We start from the raw sequence: 25,964 nt of genomic DNA, 5'->3' as shown, positions 1-25,964 counted from the left end.
AAGATGCCTTGTAATTATAACCCATTTGTCAAACTGCAAACACAACTCCCTCATTGAATTAGGCCAGAGAGATTAGTTACACCCAACCACATTTCATTCTCTTCAAAGTGAATTTCATCTTGGAATTTATCAATAATCTTTATGTAAACTATCATATCCTCTTCCATCTCAGAAACTAAGACTCTAATGAGTTAGATTATATCAAATAATTCAGCAATTCAACTTCCTCTGTGATCTTAGTGTTGTAAGTACTCCAGTTTTGGGAAGCCATTTTTCCTATAACGATCAAGAAAGATATTTAGTATTTTTTCTTATTATTATTCAAAAGCAAAATTCATCACAAAATGTTTAAAGCTCACAGTTAGGCCTGGAAATCAAATTACACTTGGAAGGTAAAAATCCATTTCTGGATTCTAGTTTAGTAGCAACATACCAAAAAGTCTCATATTTATCCATGCAAACTGCAATATGAATCATAAATAGGTAGTCAGATAAATGACCTAGAAATTCTTCCCAATGATACACAATCTGCCACCTTCATCCTCCACTCAGTTGAACTTTCATGAAATTCTGGATCCATATTTGTTTTGTTTTGTTTTTTTCCAGATATGAATGGTGTATGTGGCAGTCAACCTATATTCAAGATAATGGGTTTGGATATTATACCAGCCAGGGGTCTTGGCTACAAACAACAGAAACTAACTCTGGTTGATTAAGCAGCGGGGGAAAAGAATATATATATATACTTTTTTTTTTTTGCTGAGTTATTAAATAGTTCAAGGAGTTTCCAACATGACTGGAACCAGGCTAGAAAAGAAGACCAGACAAGGGAGGAAGGCAGCAAGTGGACCCCAGCCAAGAGCATACCACCCTACCCATCTAGGGAGGAAACCACCACTACTGCCCCTACCACTAAACAATGAATGCTGCAGGTTACCAGGCAGCCACAGACAGTGGACTTTGAATGGTGCTCCTTCTGCTATCACCACCTCATTGCCTCTGAATTCTTCACTGTCTCTGCCTCTTTATGTTACCAGCTCCCAGTTCAAAGTCACTAGTAGGTGCATCTGTTTAGTCAAGCCTGGGTCAGGTGCCTACATTCTAGCTACAATCGAAGCTGGGACAATGGCTGGACTTCTCAGCTTCTAAAGTGGGAGGCAAATAAATAAATAAATAAATAAATAAATAAATAAATAAATAAATAAAGTGGGAGGCAGGCAGCCAAGAAAATGAGAGCTGTCCATTACAGGTATGATAAAGAGAGGTAACTAATAATAACAGATTAAATCTTGGGCTCTGGAGTCAGACTATCTGAATTTGAATTTATGCCTATTACTAGCTATGTGATCTTGAGCAAATTACTTAAATCCTTAATCATTTCTATTTCCTCACCTTTACAACAGACCCTTTATGAGGATTAAATAAAAACATTCATGTAAAATTGCCTAGCACAGTATATGGTACATAGTAAGTACTTCTATATATTTATATTTGGGTATCTGTACACACACACACACACACACACACACACATACATATATGAATATGTATGTATGCCAGCATGCAACATTGTTAACAGAGATAGAGCTTCTCTACCCCTATTCTCTTCCTCCTTTTATTAACACCTACCAAATACTGAGACAGTACTTGTGTATCTCAGACTTTTCATTTAATTTAATTCAGGACAAGGCAACGAAACTTAACTTTCGTCTCCCCCACCCCTCCACTTAAAGCATACATGATCCAGCAGAGCAAAACCAATAAAGAAATCATCATAATCCAACATATGCTAGAGTAGCATAAAAATGGAAATTCAAAGGATGGGATTAATTTTGTATGGGGATCTAGAAAATAATTGTAGAAGGAACTTGACAGGGAACATGAAGAACAGATAATGAACTTCTTTAGAGAGTGAAGAGAAGACTTCTGCCAGGGAGTGAGAACACTGTCAGCACAGCTGTGTAACTTCAGGGTCTGCCTGGGAATGGGGAAGGACAAGAGCAAGGGATTGATGGGAGGGTGGAAAAAGATGACCTGAGAAAGACAGACTGGGGCCATATTGTCAAAACCACACCAGGCCTGACGAAAGCTCCTGGCAACGTGTCACATCATTGGGATCAATATCTTAGGGGATTATTTAGTCCTGGTAAGATTTTTGTTCATTATGCAGTTCAACCCCAGGGATTAAGGCTGGTTTAAGTAAAACAATAGAATAGGCAGAGTTTGTCCCAGACCTTCCTTTGTTGAGTCTCTCTTTCCCTCCCAATCTCTATCCCAGGTCCCCAGGGCCATTTGGAAAGCCTCTACCTGTACATTACAACCTATTTGATGCTGCTAGAGGTTTCAGGCCTTCATAGGAGCTCCACACCCTGCCATTCTTCTTCCTTCTCCACACCTGTCAGAGCCCCAATTTTTGTTTAACTGACAAGACTGAGAGTGTGCTAAACAGGTAAGGAAGTTTCAACTGTAGTCCCGGTCCACAGCTCTTCCTCATAACACATTGCCCTAATAATTGCAGTGGACTTCCCAGAAATAATATGAGCAGTTCTCCAACCTCAATTTCTGTTAGCTCCTAGACCTACCTTTTCCCCAATCTCTTCACCGCCACCCCCAGGCACAGGTCGAGCATGTGCTCTAATAAGGACAGAAGAGCTTTTTTTATAGCCCACAAAATAAGAAAGCTCAAAACAGGATTGCTCTAGAAAGTCTGATGTGAGTGATTGCTTCCTCATTTCTTCTCAGGAAATAGAAGTGGCTCTGCACTAAGGACTAAATCTGCTCTCCCCTTCTGGACATAAAGTTTGGGCTCAACTTCTCCAGGGATCTGAGCCAGTGGCGCCAGCATTCATGTGACTGGAAACGGAAGGGTTTGGCCTCTTTCTGTGGAGGGGTTTAGCATACTGGTTGCAGAGCTTAGTGCATTTCTTTTAGGTTTTGTTTCAACTGCCAAGAGCCCAGGGACTCAAGCTTTGTGAGATGCTCAGGGAATGTCAGGGAATTGAGAAGGGACCCAGGGAATTGGTGTTCACCAAGCTATTGCTGGTGTGTGTGGGGTGGAGAGTGAGGAGGCCTAGAGATGCGGCCCACCCTGAAGAGCTGTGGCTGAGAGGGCTTCATGCTGCAGGGCTAGCTTCTTTAGTAATCTACTCTGGTAAGACACAAGGGATGGATAAAAATGAGCAGTTATACTGGAGACAGATCCGTTCCTTCAGTGGCAATATATTTTCCTCACATGCTTTTCTCTTCACAGCAAGCGAATGCATGTGGAGCCAGTGACTATGAAGTCAGTCTCATTAAATTTACTCAGTTTTCCTCAAGTCTTAAAGCATGAAGCATTACAAACCTTCATATGTACACTAGGGAAAGAAAGGAAGAAAAAAAAGAACTCCAGGGCAAGACCTAAGGAAAAGCCTGTGGAAAGAACACAGCAAGGTAAAGCAACACAATTTCAAATCTTAATCTCCTGAAATGGTGCCTTTAAAGCTGCACTTTCCACATTTCTGAGTGGGACCCATCAAAACTCCATGTCAAATCATGTTATAACCCTGCTTCTTATCTGTTTGTGATAGCTTTCAAGGGCCAGTAATTCCCCCATATGTGGCAGAAAAGTTCATAGTAGAGATTTGCGCACTTGACTAAGCTTCCTGCATTGCTTTTTGTGGAGTGCTGGTGAAGGAGAGAGATTTGTTCTCCCTTTCAGAACTAAACCAGGCAACTGCCAGCGACACAGTCTAGCAGCAAACCAGAATCACTCACTTGGTCAGATAATCTACAGAACGATGACTTAATATTATATACTCTCCACTTTTGTCCAATAAAACACATAGCCAGGTAGAATTCCCTGCCTTCAAGTACAAATTAACAGACAAGACCCCATCTATGAGGGAAGAGGTTTTTGGTGCCCTCTCCCCCAGACACCCTCCTTTGGCACCCCGTCCCATCACCAGAGGCGGCCTGGAGTTCTGGCTGCCGGCTGGCTGCTGGGGTGATGATAGTGCCAGGGGCTCAGGAAAAGAGAGTTGTGAAAACAATACAGCTGTGGAGAGAGGGTGTCATCTGCCTTGGGAAGGGTAGGGGACAACTCACTCTGTCTCCTCCTCTATCTGTCTGGTGGCACTGACTGACCTGAGGCTTGAACAGGAAGAGGCAGGTATGACCAGCTCTGAATGGCATCCTCAGGCCCAGGGGTCACAATCACAGGTATCAGCCAGGGCCAGGCAGGTAGTGCCAGTGAGTGAAATGGGCCAGGTATAGGCAATAAAGATGTTTGGGAGCTAAGAAAAGAAAAAAAGACATAATCTATGTTGTTTATTTGTTTTGGTTTTTGGTTTTTGGTTGTTTTTTTTTAATAAAGACAGCTTTTTTTTTTAAGATTTTATTTATTTATTTGACAGAGAGAGACACAGCGAGAGAAGAAACACAAGCAGGGTGAGTGGGAGAGGGAGAAGCAGGCTTCCCACAGAGCAGGGAGCCCCATGCAGGGCTTGATCCCAGGACCCTGGGATCATGACCTTAGCCGAAGGCAGATGCTTAAGGACTGCGCCACCCAGGTGCCCCAACAGCTTTGTTTTTTTAAATAGACAACATTCTGAAACAAAAACAAAATTAGTTCCTCTTGGCAAACTAATATACTTTCTTTTATTAGGCATGACATTGTTCCCTTTTTCCCTTGACTGTCAAGAAGCTCAAAGCTATATGTTGTGCTTCCCTTTGATTTTTTTAAGGTTTTTTTTTTTTTTTAAATAAGCTCTACACCCAACTTGGGGCTTGAATTCACGACCCTGAGATCAAGAGTCACGTGCTCTACCGAGCCAGCCAGGGGCCTCCCTTTGATTTTTTTTGACACAGTGATTTCCCTCTCCTTCCCATCCCTTCCCTCTCCACACACACACACACACACACACACACACACACACACACACACACACACACACACACACACATATACCTGGTGACCTATAAAGATATAGCTATCGCAAGTGTAATGCTGATTAAATATTTCATAGTTCTTAATTTCTTAATATTAAGTATTAATATGTGCCATGGTCCGATTTTTATTTTTCTTCTAAAACCTTCTATTATGGGGGTGCCTGGGTGGCTCAGTCGTTAAGTGCCTGCCTTCAGCTCAGGTCATGATCCCAGGGTCCTGGGATTGAGCCCCGCATCTGGCTCCCTATTCAGCAGGAAGCCTGCTTCTCCCTCTCCCACTGCCCTGCTTGTATTCCCTCTCTCGCTGTCTCTCTCTGTCAAATAAATATATAAAATCTTTAAAAAAAATAAAACCTTCCATTATGTATTTCATCTAAAACTTTCTATTGAATGGCTGAACTCAGTAGAAAGAACCATTATATAAATTCTGAATTCTGGCTCTATCAATGAACTCTAAAGTTATCCTAATTCTGAAACATCTTGTTATTCTCATTTTAAAGACTTAAAGTATTTCCCTTTGGAAGTTTTTTGGTTTTGTTTTTCCTTTTCTTTCTCTCTTTTTCTTTTTTCACTTACTACCATCTCTGTCTGCAAGCCAAGGTTATGAAAAGAGATGATATACTTTAGGAAGGGGCCATAGATCCAAAATTAATCTCTACCAAAGTTAATTCCTGCATAAATTAAGCTGAATATGTTTTCCAATGCCATAAATCAAGTGTAATAGATATAAATAAAACATGAACTCAGGTTTCCTTGTTTATAACCTCACATCTATGACACCTCGGTGTGGAAAAGGGCAAAGTTGTTTTTGTTTTTTCTTCTCTTTTAGAGATGTTGGGTTAGTAGATATTGTAAAATCAAATAGATTTCCTCTCTATGGCTGAAAAAGCTAATAATCAGAAGCCCACAGAAAAATTCCTTCTGCATACTTATGCAAAACATCATGACTCTCCTCCTGGGACCAGCAAACCAGTAGAATTGCCAGGGAAGATTTGAGAATGGGGTGGAGAGGAACCAACAGCTCTGGGGATTAGGAAGTTTGTTTGGGGCATGAAGCCATGGCCAGTTCTTGGTGTTGGTTATTCTATGGCTACAATTTAGTTCTTGGAGAATCCATGAGGAGTGATGAAAATAAGATGTCAGGATGATCCAGTTGAGAACTAACGAATAGCAGGCATTGGGGTGTGCCTCATCCCTTTTACTTAGCCAGTACACCTACCCCTCAGCTGTGTGAATGTCCACTGCTGACAGCCTTGGCTAGGAAATTATGCCCCATCGACCCTCCCACCAAGGCTGGGGCAGCCCACAACCAATGAGAGCACAAGGGGTCAGCCCCCTCCTCCCTGCTCTGTCTTGAGGCTTATACTACAGAACTATATTGTCTGACATGGTAGACATTAGCCATGTAAAACTCTTCAAATTTAAATTTTTTTAAAAGATTTTATTTATTTATTTATTTATTTGACAGAGAGAGACACAGTGAGAGAGGGAACATAAGCAGGAGGAGTGGGAGAGGGAGAATCAGGCTTCCCACGGAGCAGGGAGCCCGATGCGGGGCTCGATCCCAGGACCCTGGGATCATGACCCAAGTCGAAGGCAGATGCTTAACAACTGAGCCACCCAGGTGCCCTGTCAAATTTAAATTAAATTTAAAAATAAGTTTGTCAGTTATGCTAGCCATATTTCGTATACTCAATGGTCATATGTAGCTAGTGGTAATTATACTGGACAATGCCAATGACATAGAACACTTCCAACACTGTAGTAACTTCTCTTGGACAGCACAGCTCCAGAGTCTACCCACTATGGCTCAGGCTAAGGTTAGATTTCACCTAGGTGAAGTCCATGCTCAGCAATTTCCCCTTCCCTATCCTGCTTCCCTATCTTGCCTCCCTGCCTCCTATCCATCTATCTATCTATCTATCATTTATTTTTCTGAAGAGTACTCCTTCAATAAATCATGTGTACCCAAGTCCCCATGTCAAGCTCTGCTTCTAAGGAATTCTGTCCAAGACACCATCTATATTGATTTCAACTTTAGGCTCATTGTAAATCAACTAAACATTTATATATGGAAGGCTTAGATTTCCTTACCCTAAAAGATATTCATCCATACTTGTTTTCTAAATCATAAGCTCATAGAGTCCAAGGGCCAGGTTTTCATAAAAGGAAAAGGACTGTGGGAACAAAATGAAATAGTCTTAAATCCCCCAAGATTGTGACTGAGGAGTGTGAGTCTTTGCAGGAGGCAGGCAATGCCCAGATTGGGGGTGGGGTGGGGCACTAGCCGAAGGGTTCTGGTAGAGCTGAATAGGAAGTGCCATGGATGTGAAAGGAGAATACCTGTACCTGACTGAAGGTAGAAGACAAGCCATAGTCTCAAGTCAACTTCCTCATCCTTAACAAGAACTAAATGTTAACATAGAGAAAATCAGTTCATCCCCTCCCTGTTATTTACGGAGAGCTTGCTCTATATCACATGTCATGCACCTTTGCCTCCACTTTCTTTAAGTCTTCCCTTTGAGTCTTCAAAGGAGTAGTTTCCTCTTCCTGAATATTTCAGCACTGCGCTATATAATAGAAGTACAATACAAGCCATATATGTAATTTAAATTTTTCTGGTAGTCACATTAAAAAAAAAACAGGTGAATTTAATTTTAATAATCAATTTTATTTAGCCCAATATATGCAAAATATTGTCATTTTAACATGCAATCAATATAAAAACTTATTAATGAGACATGTTCCATTCCTTTTTTTCCATATTAATCCTTCAAGATCCAGTGTGTAGTTTACACTTATAATACATCTCATTTTGGACTGGCCATATTTCCATTGCCTTTAGATTTTGTGTATATGTTATTATCTATACAAAATTAAAGCTAAATTATTGCTTTTTAAGTGAGGTTAAGGACAAAATAATTTAGAACAAAAGTTTCCAAACAACCGAACACAATTGTCTGCCTTGCAGGTCAGTTGTAAGGATTAAATAAGATTATTCATGTTGATGCCCTGCACGGTCTGACACTTAGTTGGTATGAAATAAATCATAGATAGTCTTGAATTGAAATTACAGCTACCTTTAAGCCACTCTTAAGGTTTAAGAGACAATTTTAATAACTAATTGGTGTAAAATCTGTGATTTCTAACTGCAAAGATACTTTTCTTTGGAAGGAGCATGATGGTAGGGAATGGGGAGCTGGTGGGAAGAGAAGGCTGGGCTAGAACTCTTTTGTCACAAGCCCAGCATTCAGCCTGGGGATTTTTTTCAAAACAGTATATTACATCTGTATGATAAAGGCTACGTTTGTTAGTGGGAAGAAGGAAAAAATAGGTAAAGCAAGTTGGGTTAAACAAGCAAGAGGAACAGTATATAACCACCAATTATCTGGACAAAGAAATGAAATGAAAGGAGAAATGATATCTGGATAGGACATTAATGAAATCTCCTCCTACAGAAAGAGTAATTGAGAGGCCCTTAATTCTATTTGCAACACAGTGAACAACACTTGGCTTGTTGAAAATATCCCCACTGGGGTCCTCCCTTATCCATGTTACAATGACTGGAGGTGTAGAGTACTTCACTCCTGTAGGGTGTGGTTCTTTCTGCCTGTAGACTGGACCATAGGGGCATGGAAATAAATACATTTTTCAAAAGATGTGGTCTGAGACCACATGAAATGCAAAGTGTTCAAAAATTGGGAATGATAGGGGCACCTGGGTGGGTCAGTCGGCTAAGCATCTGATCTCAGCTCAGGTCTTAATCTCATGGGTGTGAGTTCAAGCACTGTGTTGGGCTCCATCCCAACACAGTGCTGGAATTGGTACATCCATCTCCTGTCCACTGACAATGACACTCCTGGCTCTCAGGCCTTCATGTTGGGACTGGAGGCTTTCATGGGCCTCCAGCTTGCCAACTGCAAATCACAGGACTTCTCATTCCCCATAATCATGTAAGCCCGTACCTCATTCTAAATCTCTTTCTATATATCTTTATTATTTCCTATTGTTTCTGTTCCTCTGGAGAACCCATACTAATACAGACTTCAACATATCTTAAGTCTGAGAAAGAATTGGAAGCTGGCAGGCATGGACGGAAGAACCACATTAGGCATCACGCCATGGATTGTATTTACTGAGAGTTAGGGGTTTGGAGGAGAGTGAAGGCAGCTAGATATGAGCTTCTCTTTCCATCTCTGTTTCCAGCCAAGGAAACCAGCTGCAGTTCCGGAGAACACAAAGAGAAGCACTCCAAAACATGTTGCAAAATGCCTAGTTCCTGAGCCAGATGCAAGCAGCCTGTGCTATATACTAGAGCTAAAAAAAGAAGAAAGTTGAGGGAAAGGGTGACTTTGTACTTATTTTTCTCCAGTCCCTGGGGCACAATGAAACAGACCCTTTCAGCTCAAGACTTTTGCTGCCAGGATTTTAGCAGTGTTTGTCAGACTGCGCTAACCAACCATGCATTCATTATTCCTCAGGAATCCCAGTTCTGGAAGCATTTTCCCCAACCCATTCAGACCACCAACATCCAAATCTCCCTAAGGGGATGTCATTTTATTTTATTTAGTCAGAGTTGAATGTCCTGGTTGTAACCCTACGGATGCATTGCTTAGAAATTAGTCATTCAGAGTTGTATAAAGGGCCAAACAGTACCATCCAAACACATTCTAAAGCAAAAGCCACATCTGCTGGGTCTTAACACAAAGAATATTCTGTCCCTTTATGCTTAGGGTTCCCTTCTTAGCATCCATATACGTGCTTTTAAATGCTCTGTCAGACAAGCCCTGGATGCTGCTCGTGCTCTCATTTGTATGAGGGAGTGGAGAGAAAAGGGTAAGGATTTGGGCATAAAAGAGGAGATGTGAAAATGAGTAGATCATCATGGGCATAGCTTGATTGCACACCGTGACCAAAGGGAGGGTGAATCCCGAAATCAGAGTAATCACAATAATTGCTCCTTACATTTACTGAGCATTTAATAAATGCTCTACAAGTTTTATCTTATATAAGCCTCATAACAACTCTAAGAGGTGGGAACTATTATTGTCCTCATTTTAAGGGTGAGAATCCTGCGATTTAAGGGATTAGGGGATTTATCTAAAGTCATACAACCAGTTTAGTAGCAGCACCAGGACTGATATCCAGGCAATCTGGCTTTGAGCCACACCCTCACTATTTTTTTTTTATTTTATTATGTAATACTTGATGCATAAAATGTATAAATAAGGCATATATGTTATAATGTGTAATAATAACATAAGCCACCATGCCACTTTGAAGCTCCATCACTACCAATGTCTTTGAAGTGACCTGTTCGCTTCTACTCATTCCTTCTCCAGCCTAACCCCCACAGAAATCACCATTATGTGGTTATCACCCTCTAGGTGTGTAAAATAGCCTTTACCACATAGGTAAATGTCCTTAAAGCTATAGTTTTAGTGTGGTTTTCGAGCTTTTAAAAAGTAGCATCGTATTATACACAACCACTTGTGACTTACCTTTTTTATTTTTTATTTAAATTCTAATTAGCCAACATATAGTACATCATTAATTTCAGATGTAGAGTTCAGTAATTCATCAGTTGCATATAACACTCAGTGCTCATCAGGGAAGGGAGGGAAAATGAAATGGGAAGAACTTAGAGCTGGACTTAACCTTTTTTTTTAAATTCAGCATTGTGTTTCTAAATTTCATCCCTATTGTGTCAGTTGACTGTGCTGTCAACATTTTCACTGCTGGGCTCCATTTGTATAAATAGACCACAATTTATCTATGCGTTCTCCCATTGAGGGGCGTTTGGGTTGTCCCCAGTTTCTGCTGTTTCAGACAATGCTGTTATGGACATTTTTGAACTCATCATCAAGTCCATATGTGCAAGAATTTCTCTAGGGTATTACAGGGTCAAATTATTTTCCAAAGTACACCAATTTATACTCTTGAGCTATGTGTAGGAGTCCTTGTTCCACATTCTCACCAATATGAGGTATTGTCAGGCTTCTTAGTGTTTGCTAAGATAGTGTGGGTGTGTAAAATGGCATCTCATTTGATGTCAACTTGTATTTGAATATTATATTATTATATTATATGTTATTATTATTCTTAATTATATCCAGATAATGTTTGTTCACATTTACCTCAGTTTGACCTTTATGTTTACCAGGTATTTTTGCTCTTCATTCCTCCTTATATTTCTGACCTTCCTACTGGGATAATTTTTCTTCTTCCTGAATGATATATTTTAGAAGTTCATTTAGTAAGAGCCATTGATTATAAATTCTCTCATTCTTTGCTACTCTGAAGATATCTTTATTTAACCTTTGTTCTTTTTTAAAAAAGATTTTATTTATTTATTTGACAGAGAGAGAGAGAGAGAGAGATGGAACACAAGTAGGAGGAGTGCGAGAGGGAAAAGCAGGCTTCCCGCTGAGCAGGGAGCCCGATGTGGGGTTCAATGCGGGGCTCGGGGCTCTATGCGGGGCTCGATGCGGGGCTTGATCCCAGGACCCTGAGATCATGACCTGAGCTGAAGGCTTAATGACTGAGCCACCCAGGCGCCCCTATTTAGCCCTTGTTCTTAAAAAAATACCTTTCCTGGAGTACAATCTTATTTGGATATTATGTTAATGAGCTGGAAGATATATTCTTGTCTGTTTTCCCTTGCTGTTATTGAGAAGTCTACTGTCACCCCATTTGCCTTTCCTTTGTAGGTGATCCTTTTTCTCTATTTTTAAGATCTTTGGTATTTTGTGGAATCATACAAAAAATGTGTCTAGGTGTAGAATTTTTTTTATTCTGTTTTATATGTGTTGGTCTTCCTATAGCTGTGGATTCATGCCTTTCATCATATTTCATCACTTCAAATACTGTCTCTCTTCTCTTGCTCCTTCTGTTTTCCATAGTGTTTAACTTATATGTCATCCTTTTCATCTCCCCATGTCTCTGTGCATTATTACAGATAATTTCCTCATTTCTTTTCTATAGTTTGTCAGTTCTTTTCTTGGCCATTTCTAATCTGCTGTTTAACCCACCTATTTGTTATTCATATCAAGATTATAATTTTTCATTTCTGAAATGGATTCCATTTTTGATTTCTAAGTCATTGTTGATAGTCTATTCTATGCACATTTTTAAAGTGAATTTTTTTATCTTTAAATTATCTTTAAACTTTCTTTAAAGTTTTCACTATCTGATCATTACAATATCTGAGTTCTTGGAGGAGCACTGTATCTGTTTTTTTTTTCTTCTGTCTCTAACTCTTGATTAGTTTCCTATAACTGCTATAACAAATTATCACAAAATTGAAATTGGTGATTTAAAACAACACAAGTTCATTCTATGACAGTTCTGAAAGCCAGAAGTCCAAAATCACTTGGTTAAAGCCAACATGATGGAAGGGCTGCTTTTTCCAGATGTTGTAGGGCAGAATCGATTTCCTTCCCTTTTCCAGCTTCTCGAGGCCACCCTCATTCCTTGGCTTGGGACCCCTTCCTTGCATCACTCTGGCCTCTTGCTTCCATCATGACATGCCCTACTTCTGTAGTCTCCTTCTTCTTTCCTCTTATAAGGATACTTGTGATTGCATCTAAGGTCCACTTGGGTTATCCAGGATAATTTCCCCATCTCAGCATCCTTAATCACAGCTGCAGAGTCCCTTTTTTCATGCAAGGTGATGTTCACAGGAGCCAGGGATTGGAACTGGGATATTGTGGGGGCTCATTATTCAGACTACCGTACACTCATTGTGTCAGAGACTGCTAGTTGCCAATAAGTATTCATTCTACCATCCCTTCCTAGGAATGAAAATACAAATTTTTAGCCAGACTTATTGTCAGCCAGTTAAAACTCCCTAGTTTTTTGTTTTTTTGGTTTTTTCTTGTTTTGACATCCAGATGTGGTCACTGGAATTAAAATTTTGCCAGTAAATTATAAGTGGAGGAACTATGTGTAACATCCAGAATCTGATTTTAAAGAGAATAGTTGTGCTTTTCTTGTCCTTCCTTCCATAATGGTCTGGAATGTGGATATCTGGAGCTCCAGCAGCCACCTCGGATCACAAGAACAATGATCATAACCAAGATCTCAGAGGATTCATGAACCATAAGAAAACAGGTCCCTGATGAATTTGTGATAAACCTGCCCTGGATACCTACTTCTTGGTTTGTTTTACATGAAAACAAATAAATACATATTTAAGGCACCATTATTTGGTGGGTTTATTGTTTTTGTTTATGTTCTTGTTTTTTGCCATGTGAGGTTAAATTTAGTCCTTAGTGATATAATCATTATGTCTTGTTTCCTCGTGTGTTTGGTAATTTTTTATTGTGATCTTTTATTTGGTTTTACATAATCTGTGGAAATCCTGAAAACCTGAATTAATGACACCCTCCTCCAAAATGGAATTTGCATTGACTTATTCCTGGAGTCATGTATACCACCAACAGGAGACAGCTTTAACCTTCTTAATGAGGGAATAGGCTCCAGCAGCAGGCTGAGTTTAGCTTCCAGTCCCTGCATTTGTGGCTGGCATTGTCATTTATCTTCCAAATTTGCAGTTTTCTTTCCTTTCTCAATCCTGGTTTTAGCTTACTTTGCATGTTTGTATGTTATTCTTTTGTTTTATTATCATTGGAAAGTTCCCTCTGTTTCTGGTGAGAGCTCAATGTATTAAAAATCATGTCATCACCTGGATGCAATGCCACTGTAGTAGAGTATTACCTCGGGGTATCTTGTACACCTTCCTGCCAGGAACCACCCCAGTTTCATCATTAAGATGTACCACAAAGGCCTTACATCTGATTGGCCAACCCAATATTTTGGTGCAAATTTGGTACAAGCAGAACTCTTCTGTAAACCAGACTGGTAGCACTTTCTCCAACCATGGACTCCACTCATTTATTTGTTCTCAGGGGTTCATCACAGTTATTAACTATGATTCTCTGTTTTAGAGTTTCTGGCAGCTCTTTCAAATTACACAGTCTCCTTCATCTGTCCACAAAGATTTTGATACAGGAATACATATAATAAAACTCTACTAATGGGATATTATACTTATAATATGTATAATATTCTGCAACTTGCTCTTTAATTTAGTAATGCCTCCTATCCATCTCAGTACTTCTAGTCTCCTCATTCTTCTTCCACAGCTGCATAGTATCCCATGGTGCATATAATAGCTTCTTGTACAATTTGACTGTCAGTGGACATTTAGTTTGTTTCCAATTTTGTGATATTAATAGTGCTATGCTATGCTATTGTAAGCACTTATATACATATTTGTGTGTGCATATATGTGAGAGTAAATACATAGAAAGGATTTCTAAAAATTAGTTTTTTAGTTCAAAGACTGTGAATATTTAACATTTTGATGGATGTTGTCAATTTGTCTCCCTCATGCTAATGTAATGGTGTTTTGTGACAAACTACTAGTGCAAAATCAATGTTCATTTTCCCTAATTCCTGAGTAGGGATCCCCTGTTTTATTTCAGAGTGGTGGTATGCCTACCTAAAGACTACACCTCATAGCCTCACTTTCAGTGAAGTATGACCACATGACTATCTCTGGCCCCTGAGCTGTGAGTGGCAATGTTTGGAACATCGTGCAGTATTGCTCACTGAAAGTTATGCCACTTTCTGCCCTTCTGCCTTTATGCCTTCTTCCAACATATGTAGTGGTTTTATGGCTAACATTCCAGTAGCCAAGTTCATTAGATGTGATCTTGAGGATGGAAACTATCCATTAGGGATTCTAGAGAAGAAAGAAAGGAGGCTGAATCATGGAGAACTACCGCACAACCTTAGACTCCCCACATCTTGACTTCCATTATATGAGAGGATAAACCCCTATATTCTGAGTCTTTGTTACATGCCGCTGAATTCCTAAATGACCCAGTTTTCCTTTCAACCATTTAACCAATAAGCCAGTCTTTGCTATGAGCCTGGTCATGTGCTATGGATTATCACCACAGTGTGCATACCTGTGCCCAAAGTGGGCTGTCCTTGGAGAGGTCAGTGTGACCAGATATGTGACCTTTTACATTGACTCCCATCTCTTCTTCCCCAAATGGTAATCTCAGTCCACAGAACTAATAAAGCAAACTTTAAATTCCTGTCTTTAGCTCAGATCACCTAAGGAAATCAGTCAAACACATGCACAAACACACACACACACACGCACACACACACACCAGTGCATACAAAAAGCCAAATAACTTTTCACAGAATCCATAAAACTTTCTTACTTCAGTCTCAGGAATTTTCCAGAATAACCCTTTGGCCCTCTTTAAGAGAAGGCCCATCTGATGAAAAATGTAATAGCTTTATGGAATAAAAAATTGCAGAATTAATAATTCAAAGCTACTATTAAATCAGTGTACTTCCTGTTGGTTTGTCAATATGGACTTTTTCAATTAGACAATTTTATTACAGTGATGAATACCAATGGCACAATTTAGAGAGTCCTGTTCTAAGTTATGGTCAGGTTAGCCTAACAATCCATATTTGCTATTGAATAAATGTGATGGCTGTAGCATTCCAAAGATTAACGGGCCTTTATTGGCAGCTAAGCCTGCTCCTGTCCCTGGTGAGGATCAGGCAGGAGTGACTTTACTCATGTATCCCCAAAGGATCCTTCCTGACCGTTGTAATGGCCCATCACCTGTCTCCCCATGGTCCTCTCCCTCCCCATATCAGGAACACTCACCCTGCAGGTGACAGGTGTCAAAGACAGTGACTGACAAGTGTCTGAGTCCCAAACCAAGTCCCACATTGACTGATAAAGACAGCAAATAAAATTCCTTTTTTAAATTACACATTCGTGTAGATTAAAACTCCTGTAGAACTTGTCAAATGGGAATCAAATGTGGCAAAGATTCACAGTCAGTGCAGTCAAATCCAGAGAATCTCTGTTGTGAGTAATGTATGATTAATGCCTGAGTTATTTAGCCTGCTATCAGAGAAGGGACACCAGATACAGAGCAGAACAGAGGGAAATCCTGGCTCTACTATATTCTAACAGTGTCACCTAAGCAATTCGCTCAACTGCTCTGAGCCTTGGCTTCCTCATGGGTAGAATGGGGATAATCATCTCTACTTAACAGAGTGAGAATAATTACATAATAAAAGAGTGTAATTCCTCTGGCACATAGCAGATGCTCAAAAAAGGCTAACTGACTCTGAATCTGTTCAATTTATTGACAGGACAGGCCCTGTGTCTCAAGGAAGGGGCAGGAGCTTCTATTTTTCCTTCCATGACAATGTTTTGTTATAATTATTGATTTTCCTCTTTATCTGATTGGAAGTACATGCTTTTTGGCCCATGAATGATCTGTGAGCAGTATTTGTTGCTTCCCCTCTGAATTTCCTGTAGGAACCTCTCTTGGCTTGCAAGTATTCCATATTTAATAGCAAAGATGGTGTCACCTGCCTTGAAGTGAATGGCAAGCCAGGCAGACAATCTTGCTTCTATCCTTGTTTTGAGGCCCCCAAAGCATGGGCAAGCAAAGTCCAAATTAGCCCTGTTGGCTTTTCCTCCCTTCACATAATGTTCATGCTCCTCCTGGTCAGTTCCTCAGAAGTCAGAGAAAAATTCAGTCCTTGAAGGTTGGTAGGATGACTAACTCATCCTGGTCTTTTCTGGTTTTTGCACTAAAAGCCCAGCAGCATCCCAGCACAGGTGGTCACCCTCAGAGGGGAGCAGCCCGGGCATGTAGATTGGAATGGCTTCGCTAAGAGACCTTCGCCTATTATATGCAGAGCAGGCCCCATGGTCACCTCTGGGTGCTTGACTCGCTGGATTTGCACTGCTTTGCATCTTGCTTCAGAGATTACTTCTCCTTGGGGACAAGCACCAGGTCACCAGAGTGCTGCTCCTGCCTTGGGCCACAGTGGGCCAGGTAAATAACAGCCCAGCCCGAGGGACCAGGCCCTCTTGGGTGTCCTTGCCCCATGGCAGGCAGGCACCCGACAGCTATGCTAATTAACAGATCCCATGTTTCTCCTTGCTTTCCGAGGCTGCTCCCAATAGAGTTATGAGGGCAGGAGGCCCTGGGGGCCCAGAACTGTAGCCAGGTCTTCCCCACTGCTTACTGATGAGAATGCCTGTGGGCTGAGGCCTGCAGCTAGCACTGTGTTGACTCTTTTGCAAGTTATTTATCCTTTAGTGATGTATGCTTTTGAATCAAACATCAAACAATTACTCAGCACCCATGCTTGTTCCTCTGCCTCAGGGACTTCTTGGTCTTTGTTTCTATACTCTCTTCGGGGTTCTGCCCACACCCATCCTGATGACTCTGTTTCCCTTATTTGTGCTCTAGATGTCTTCTCTCTTGTCTGACCATGCTGGTCTCCTCTTAACTTTTAGATATGTGGGAGGTTGTCTCAGTTTCCAGAGGGCTTGTGCATACCTTATCCCATTTACTGGTTTTGCAGGTACCAGCCTCAAGCTAGACCTGGAGCATGTGAAGAGCAGGACTGGGGCTGTGTCTCCCCAGAGCATGCTGTTTTGGCTTGCACAGCTGCCATTCCCCTGCATCTTGTAGCGATGGTAGCCTCACATGCTGGAGGAAACCACCCGATCTTTTCAGCATTGTCTGGACTTTTGTGGGCACAGGATTGGGCCTGAATAATGAGAGCACTCATTCTCCCTGACCAAGACAAGTTAGCTCAGGGAGGTCTGGGACCACCCCGGCCAATAAGCCTTGATCCCAAGACCTCCACTGGATCTGGTGAGGAAACATGCCCTCAGCCCACAGGGGCTGCTCAGCTGAGCTGACATATACTCGGTCTCTTCAGCCACCATGTGGGGAGAGCCTGCCTGAGAATGTAATCAACCCAGAGGAAGGGGGGCCATGACTCCAAGACTCTACCCTGGCAGCATTGCATGAGCTTTGCATCTTGGTTTAGCCATGCCAGCGGTAAATTATCCCTGGACTTCGTACGTTTCACACCTCCCCATTTTTATTAACCCAGTGTTAAACCAGAGTTCCTATGTCTCAAACCCAAAAAGGCATGACTAACACTGCAGCTTTCTGATTCCACCATCAGTGTTGTTTCTGTTCTACCATGACAGTCTTTCTCCCCAGTGTGCCACACCCGTGCCCATCATCAACATCTTCATTCCAGACCACCTTCCCTGGCCTGTGCCACCAGCCGTCAAGCCCAGGGCAAGACTTCCATCTCTTCTGCCAACCCCTTCTGAACCTCAACTTCCTTTACCACTCTGCCCTTCTTCTCAATTCCTACCCAAGGTGGCACCGCACAATTTAACAATGCCCAGGTCATTGGCTCTTGTTTCCATAGGATGACCTTATCTCTTCAGTTTTAAGTTCTTCAAGTTCAGAGATTATGCCTCCCACCTCCACAAATACTGAATCAGTGTTAGGAAAAAATAATGACTAAATTTGTATGAGGACATGCTGTGTGTCAGACATAAGTCTAAGCCCTTTACATGTACAAACTCATTAAACCCTCACAACAAACCTACAGCTATTATTATTGTTCTTATTCTACAGAGGAGGAAAGCAAGGCACAGTAAGGTTAAGGAACTTGTCAAGGGTCAGCTGGCTAGGAAGTGGTAGAATTAGGATTTTCTCCAAGGCATTCTGGGCTCCAGGGTCCACCGGTTTGATCACTACACTACACGCCACTTTGGGAACCACTTTCTGCCACTTTGTAATAAGTATCAATTGCTGGAACATAGGGAATTGCAGAATTTTACCAAATGTAAAGCGATAGTTGTTACCTTTTTGGGAGTCATGTACTCCTCTGAAAATCTGGAAGTTTTGTACCCTTCTAGAAAATACACACATCACAAACACAGGCACGCACGCACACACACACACACACACACACACACACACACACGTACACCACACCTGAGAAAAAGAAGGGTGGCAACCCTGAGCCCTGATTGTGGAGTTATTTTGACATCTTCACTCCATCATTCAGTCCTTTGTTATGGCTGGGTATTTGCAAGGGACACCACAGAGGAAGGGGAAGATGTTTCTGCTGTTCAAAAGCTCAGCCAAAGCTGGATCTGGTGAGGGAACATGCGCTCTGAATAGAGGCTGACCTGACAGGAGAGAAGTTGGTTTCACCGCCTCCTGCCTCCTGTTCTGCAGCATTCAGCATGTGCAAGGGTAGCCACTGTGTCTGCCTTTCCAGCATGCACACCCTTATTTCTTGTAACAGCACCTTGATTTCCCTTTGGGGGACCACCACTCCCCCATTTTATGCACTGTTATTTGGACGGTCAACTGAGGAGTCTGCTCTTCTCTGGCCAAGGCATGAGCACAGGATCCCAGCAGCCGACCAGACTGTGTCCTGTGAATTCGAGCAGTACAAGGAGGGAGCGCAGCTGGAGGTGACTCAGACTTGGAGAGAATCTGAGTGCCATCTGCCAGTTACCCTGAGCTGCCTTGCTTTCTTTCCTGTCCACAGTCTGATTCTGCAGCTTTTCCTTTAATTCCCTAAGCTACCTGAGGTGGCTTTATATTATGCCAACCTGGCTAAGCTGAACTACACTTCCCAGAACTCCCTTTCCTATATGTTTTCATGTAGGATGGGCCAGGAGAGAGATTCTAGGATGAGATTTGGAATGTGGAAGAGAAGCATCCATTCTGTAGACCACATTGTTGTCATTCTGGCTGGCTCACCTTGTTAGCAAGAGGCAGTGGCCTTTCCCAGGATCCTCCTTCAGCTTTTCCAACTTATGGGCCAGGTGTGTGTGTGTTTCAAGAATTGTCATAAAAGAGTCCCGATGTCTGCAGGATATCCCTGCCCCCGAGGTCAGAGGCATGGGTTGCCATCCATCCTTGTGGTCCCCAGCTCGGGTGTGTGGGTTCCAGCTGTTCTTGCTCTCCCCTACTTTACATTCAGCTGCCCTTCCAGCTGTCTGCCCTCTGGACCGCAAGCCCCAGCTTCAGAACTGAGGACAGTGGTCTTACTGTTTAACCAGCCCCCACAACAGTATGAGGTCAAATGTCTGTAAAATAATCCCTAGCAATTTTGCGTCTCTAGTGGTTCTGCTTCTCTGAGTGAACGCTGACTGATACACCTCCCCAAATCCTCCTAATAGAGTCCACTTTAGTGTAAGTTATCTAGAGTCTATTGCTGTTGCTTGCAGCCCCCAAATCCCAAACTATACACATTGCATAATGCATGAGAAAATGTTTTCAAATTACAGAGCACTAAATACGTGCATGCTCCCACTACTTTTACTAGTAGAGACTGTACTGGAAAGGCAAACTCTGGGGTCAGACAGATTTAAATCTAAATTCTGCCGAGTAATACTTGTATGACTTTGGGTAGAGTTATTTACTCTTTACTCTTTCTGACCTTGTTTCCCCCTTTGTAAAAAGAAGAAAAAACAATGTTAGTAGTTAGGACCAGGTATCCATGCATACAAAGAGAAAATCCCAAGTTATGAACTTAAACACAACACAAGTGCATTTGTCTGTCATATGGAAGCAGTGGAGGTAAACAGCCTTGGGTTCTCCAACATCAGGCCCCCAGGCTCCTCACACCCTGTATTCTGCTGTCGCTAGAGGGCAAGCCCACGCTCAGGGTCAGTGGTGGCCACACCTAGCTAAAAGGGAGGCTGGCAAATGTAATCTTTATTATGTGTGGCAATAAAAACAGGTTCCTGTCATGGAGGAAGGAGGAAAGAGTAGACAGGGGAGGCCACTGCTGCTGCACAGTGGGAGACAACAGGGCACCCAGGGGGGGAAGGAAGCCAGAGCCCGCCATGGCAGAACCCAGCAAGGGTCCATTTACCTCCCCTACTGCAGCCCCCCCGCCCACCAACCCTATCAGTGCTCCCTCAGTGCCTCCTGCTCTCATGAGAATCCATGCTATAGGCTCCATTCACCATGATAACACTTTCTAACAGGACTTGTATCCTTAAAGTAGTGAAATAGATGGGGGAAAAAAATGCATCAAACAGCTTATGCCAATGTCTGAAAAAGAAGAGATTAAGAGTCTGGGTTCTAGAGATAGATAAACTATGTCTCTACTGCTGGATCTCCTGCTTCTTGGCTGTGGAATTTTGGGTAAGTCTCTTAATATCCTAAAGTCTTTTTTTAAAGGGGGGCGCAGGGCAGAGGGAGAGAGAGAATCTTGAGCAGGCTCCACGCAGCTCCGTCTCATGACTCTGAGATCACAACCTGAGCTGAAATCAAGAGTCAGACACTTAACCTACTGAGCCCCCCAGGTGCCCCTGAAGTCTATGTTTTAACTGCAAATTCCAACAATAATACTGACCTCCAAGTTTTGTAGTGAGTATTGAAGAATATAGTTCAGGAGAAACACTTAGTATAGTGCCAGGCACGTAGTAAGTGCTCGGTAAATATTAACTGTTATTATTGTCATTATTATCTTTATATACATTATCTTAGTCAAGTCTCTCTAGAGACACACGAATGGTTTTCTCTCTGGGTTCATTCTTCACTGCTTTCTTCTGCTTCAGTAATCTGAACAGTGAGAGAGAATGAGGCTTCTGACACTTCTGTCTAAGAAGCTTTACTGGACAGATTTGGAAAATCCATGGCATGCCCCAGTGGCCCTTCATGGATGAGTAGAGATTGGGGCCACTAGGACTCCCCAGCCAAGACTTTTGGCTCTGTCTTCTTTGGAATCTTTAGCCTGTGATCTCCCAGGAGTTCAGGGACCCCTGAATGGGTGGTAACAGTTTCCCCTAATCCATTGATCAGCTGGTGTGAGGACCAGGCCAGCACTCACAGGGTTCCAAATGTGCTTGCTGCAAGCACAGACTCCCTCTGAGTGTGAATGTTGTTTCTCACCAGATAAGGAATGTGTTTAGCCCAGATCAAACACTTGTTTATCTTCAGAGTGCTGAGAGCCAAACCTCTGCTTCTGTTCCTCCCTGGTATTTATTTGCTTACCCTTATCGCCTCTGACCGTGGTGTTGTTTGCGCACCTGATCTCAGTTTCTGGCTTGGATACACTGAAAGGTGCCCTGCTTCTTGGGGGGAATAACACATGGAGCAGCTTCCAGGTGGTGCAGGGCGAAGAGCATTGGACTAGGGGGTCAAGAGACATAGTCCCTGAGTCTGTCTCCAAATGGAAGGATTGGGCTTAGCAGACTTGAAGCCCTCTTACAGGGCTGACATTCTGTTTTGCTATGAAAAGCCCAGCGTTGCCTGGGTGGCTCAGTCGTTAAGTGTCTGCCTTCGGTCAGGTCATGATCCCGGGGTCCTGGAATCAAGCCCCATGTCGGGCTCTCTGCTCAGTGGAGAGTCTGCTTCTCCTTCTCCCACTCCCCCTGCTTGTGTTCCCTCTCTCTCTGTCTCTCTCTCTCTCTGTCAAAATAAATAAATAAAATCTTTAAAAAGAAAGAAAGAAAAGCCCAGGGTGAGCATTCTTAGGGGTAAAGAAGAAAAGTTGAAGATTTAAAATTAGGAGCAGGAAGTGTGTCTTCAGCCTCCTGTGTGAGGGAGAATTGTGAGTCTCTTTTGACCACATTATTTTGTGTTGCTTGTTTTAGAGCTGTGTGGTCACAGCGCCAAAAGTGAGCAGAAGGAGGGTTCCTGCTCATTGACTTGTTTGTGCAGAAATAGCTTGTGGAAACAGTGACTATATCCCATGCATATATGGAGCAAGGAAGGTTGGGGGGGAAATTCTAGAATCTTTGCTGGAAGATAACTGATGGTATAAAGAGGTCCTTACTTTGAGAAATACTTCTGATTACAATCAGAAGTTACAGAATGAATGGGTGATGGGAGGTAGGGGCATAGATTATTTACTTTACAAGATAATGCCGCACTTTAGAAAAATCCAAATGTTTCCTTTCGGAAGTCAGCTCTCATGGTGCACTAAAAATATGGTTGAATCTATAATAAAGCTAATTATACAACTTTTGGCAAATAAACCCATTGTGTACAAGCTTAGCCATGCTATACAGTATTATCACATTCTTTTCATAAATACACTCCCATTTTTGGAAGAAATTTCTAAAGATAATGTCTTTTTTGCGGTCCAGTTTGACTTGTGTGCCTACTGTGAACAATGAAGATTTTTCCAGTTGCATCTGAAGGGCAAACAAAATCCATTTTCTTTGGCGATAAATGAACTGCAATGTCCAGACTTTCCCACAAGGGGGCAGCACACCACAGGGCCTTTGGGCACAACATAGGCTTGGGATTCAGAAAGCACAGCCAGCTCTAGGAGAGTGGCTTGTACCCAGGGGGAAGACAATTCACTAAAAGCCGTTAAGAAGTAGATCCGATACTGTCTCCGCATAACTGAAAGCCCTAAGTATGTGCCAGAAACTTTTTGGCTGTTCTTATGCAGAAAAAGGATGAAATCATTTTGTGATGGACAATCCTTCAATATTAACAGAAATTATTTTTTCTATATCAATACAAAATTTATCCACCTATATCACCAACAAAAGTAATTTTAGGCAAGGACTAATATACACTGAATCATAAATATACTGTTTCCCTTCAAGTTTCTTTTGTGAGTTTATGGAAATGCCTGAGGTCAAGTGTTGCATTCATGTTCTATTACTCATGTGTTTGCACTGCCCCGTGGATAGAAGCAGTGCTTAGGATTTGAAACAATTTATTATTAAGTAAACACAAACTTTCAAGGAAAGAAATTTAGGATAGAAGATCAGTTTGAGTTTTAGGGGGAGCTTCCCTTTCATATTTTTATACAGGGCTAGGCTTCCACTAAATGTATATAAAGAACAATAAGAGAAATTCAGCAGGTCAGGAAAACAAGTGATTCCTCTATGTCACGTCTATACTAGCTGATGGAGAAGATGCAATTACCAAAAGTGTATTTTGGTTGCCAAGATCCAGATTCAGCCTGAGGAAATATGAATTGATCACTCCCTGGTTTTCACCTCATGGGAAACCTTAGCCAGGGAGACTTTATGCTAGACTATTCTGTGACACTGTGGTTAAATCCATTATGTCTCCTAATATTCATTTCCCTGTCTTCCTCAGAACTTCTGGATGTGAGTTGAGTATATCATTGCATGGAGTAATTCTGTTTCTCAGCCTTACTGTGGTAGGTGTGGCCACATGACCAAACCATGGCTAATGAAATGAAAGCAGACATGGTGTTCTTTAAAATGGCAGGGTATCCTTTCTCTTACTATTCCTACTTTTATTTCTTGATGGCTGGAATGTGGACGTGATGGTTGGAGCTGGAGCAGCCCCAATGATGATGAGGTAGAAGATACAGAATGAAGATAGTAGAAAAACCTGATGATAGAATCAGGTCTCTTGTTATGAAGCCACCACAGTAGCCTAGACTGCCAACCTAGATTTTTGGAAGGAAGAGAAATAAAAATATTTTGGGTTTTTCTGCAGTGGAATCTAGTCCTAATCAGCAGAGATACCTTGAGAAAACAGGTCAGAAGATGGACTTTTTTTCTAATTATTTGTTTTTCCATGATTTCATAATTTTTACCACCAATCAACATATATTGAACATTGTGTGGAGGGCACTGCCAGATGATCTGGTTTTAAGTTGGCTTAAGGACAGAGTTGGATGAGGACCGCCATGAACAAAGTTCAGTTGTTAAAAAGTCCTTCATGAAAATTGCCTCAGAGCTACTACATAAAGGCAGCTGTATTTGGTCACAGCCATAGCTGTTTCTGACATCTTTGTTTTCCCTGGCAGCAGAGGTTGTGTTTATCCTGAATCTCCCTTTTGACTTAAACACAGCCAGAATCTGTTTCTGCATTCAAACTTAATGTTTGGTGCAAAATATGCAAAACCTGTGGACATTAATGGTCATGGCATTGTGAGGCCAATTTGCATCTGCTCTCTCTGGGTTGTTCTAATTAAGAACCACCCACTTTTGTGTTTCAAGGTTGAGCACAGGCAGGTCTATTTCCCTCTAGATCCCAACACAATGATACCGATTCACAGGACCTGGATAAAACAGTTTTCATGCAGCGACTTGTCCACCCTCGCCCTAACCAAAGAACTTCTCACCACTCCAGGCAGCATTCAGGTGTGTGGGTGGAGTGAGGTAGGGGGCAGTGTCCTAGCAGCCCTGAGTCCTCAGCTGTCTGGATGAGGGACAGGATTTCCATCAGGTCTGAGAACAGCATGCGCTTAGTGCCCCCTGGCTTATAGGGACTGTTGGGTATGGCCCAGCTCTAAGGGAGAGCTCTATGCAAAATAAGAACCTGGCAGCCTAATCCCACCCAGAGTAATGAGGTGGGGCCGTACCATACAAGGGTGGACATGTGGGGCTGAGGTCTTCCTGGGCAAAAATAATCAACCAGTCCTTTTTAAGTAACATAGCTAAAAGCCAACTGCCTGCTTATTTTCCAAACTAGCCAGAGCAACTGAATGCAGATTGAGATATTATACTCAGGTTGCACAAACCAGCCTTCTATCCAAAGCCTATTTGCTGCTTCACCTACTTTAGGGGACAGTCTGGTGACCAAAGGAAAAACATGTCTTTACAAAGTAGCACTTGCCTGGAAGGGCCGAGACCCCAGGAAGTCATTCTAGGGAACTCTACCAAAATATTGGATAATTTACCACCATTCCTAGCCAAGTGCTACATGTTTGTGCTATAGAAGGATGGCAACAATTACACAAAAATGGACACAATATCCAAGGGCTTCACTGCCCAAAATTGGGTTTTTAGGCTTCACCAAGGTCCAGATTATTTCTAAATGTCATCCATGTCTGCTTCTAATTTGACCCTCACAGGAAGCCTTCAGAACAATACAGCACGTCGGGTAAGTTGACACAGAGGGTATACCAGCTGGCAAACCTAAGCATTGTGGTAGCTAAGAGACTCACTTCTCATGGTATACAAATGAAGTGCCATTTCGTTTTTGCATGTTTGGTTTATATGGTCTAGTGCAGGACATTCTCATCATTGCTTGGCATACTGAAAAACAGCGCCAAGGACTGAGGGAGTCCACACTGAAGTAATGCCTGGTCCAGGAGACTAGTTGAACTCCATTAGGGTATCGCCAACAGTTGGTAGTAGCTCCTAGTTGTATGATAAAGCTTGTGAGATTCAGAGAAAATTAGTA

The 25,964-nt window shown here is 42.0% G+C and overlaps 1 long non-coding RNA gene across 3 annotated transcripts in view; it reads left to right on the top strand.

Annotated features, from left to right (window-relative positions):
• Nucleotides 1-25,964, top strand: part of LOC113937242 — a 55,655-nt gene that overhangs the window by 17,711 nt on the left and 11,980 nt on the right. For 2 of the 3 annotated variants that reach the window (XR_003524559.1, XR_003524558.1), the window contains 3 exons: nucleotides 2,279-2,449; nucleotides 2,743-2,867; nucleotides 3,251-3,432. This is a non-coding gene — a long non-coding RNA (uncharacterized LOC113937242). Of the gene's footprint in view, nucleotides 1-2,278; nucleotides 2,450-2,742; nucleotides 2,868-3,250; nucleotides 3,433-9,135; nucleotides 9,315-25,964 lie in introns of those variants that run through there. The other variant, XR_003524560.1, reaches the window with a different exon arrangement.

The sequence above is a fragment of the Zalophus californianus genome, chromosome 8 (assembly GCF_009762305.2).
Source record: "Zalophus californianus isolate mZalCal1 chromosome 8, mZalCal1.pri.v2, whole genome shotgun sequence".
NCBI classification, from domain to species: Eukaryota; Metazoa; Chordata; class Mammalia; order Carnivora; family Otariidae; genus Zalophus; species Zalophus californianus.
Note: the sequence above shows the minus strand (reverse complement) of the source record. Positions and strands in the feature narration are given on the sequence as shown.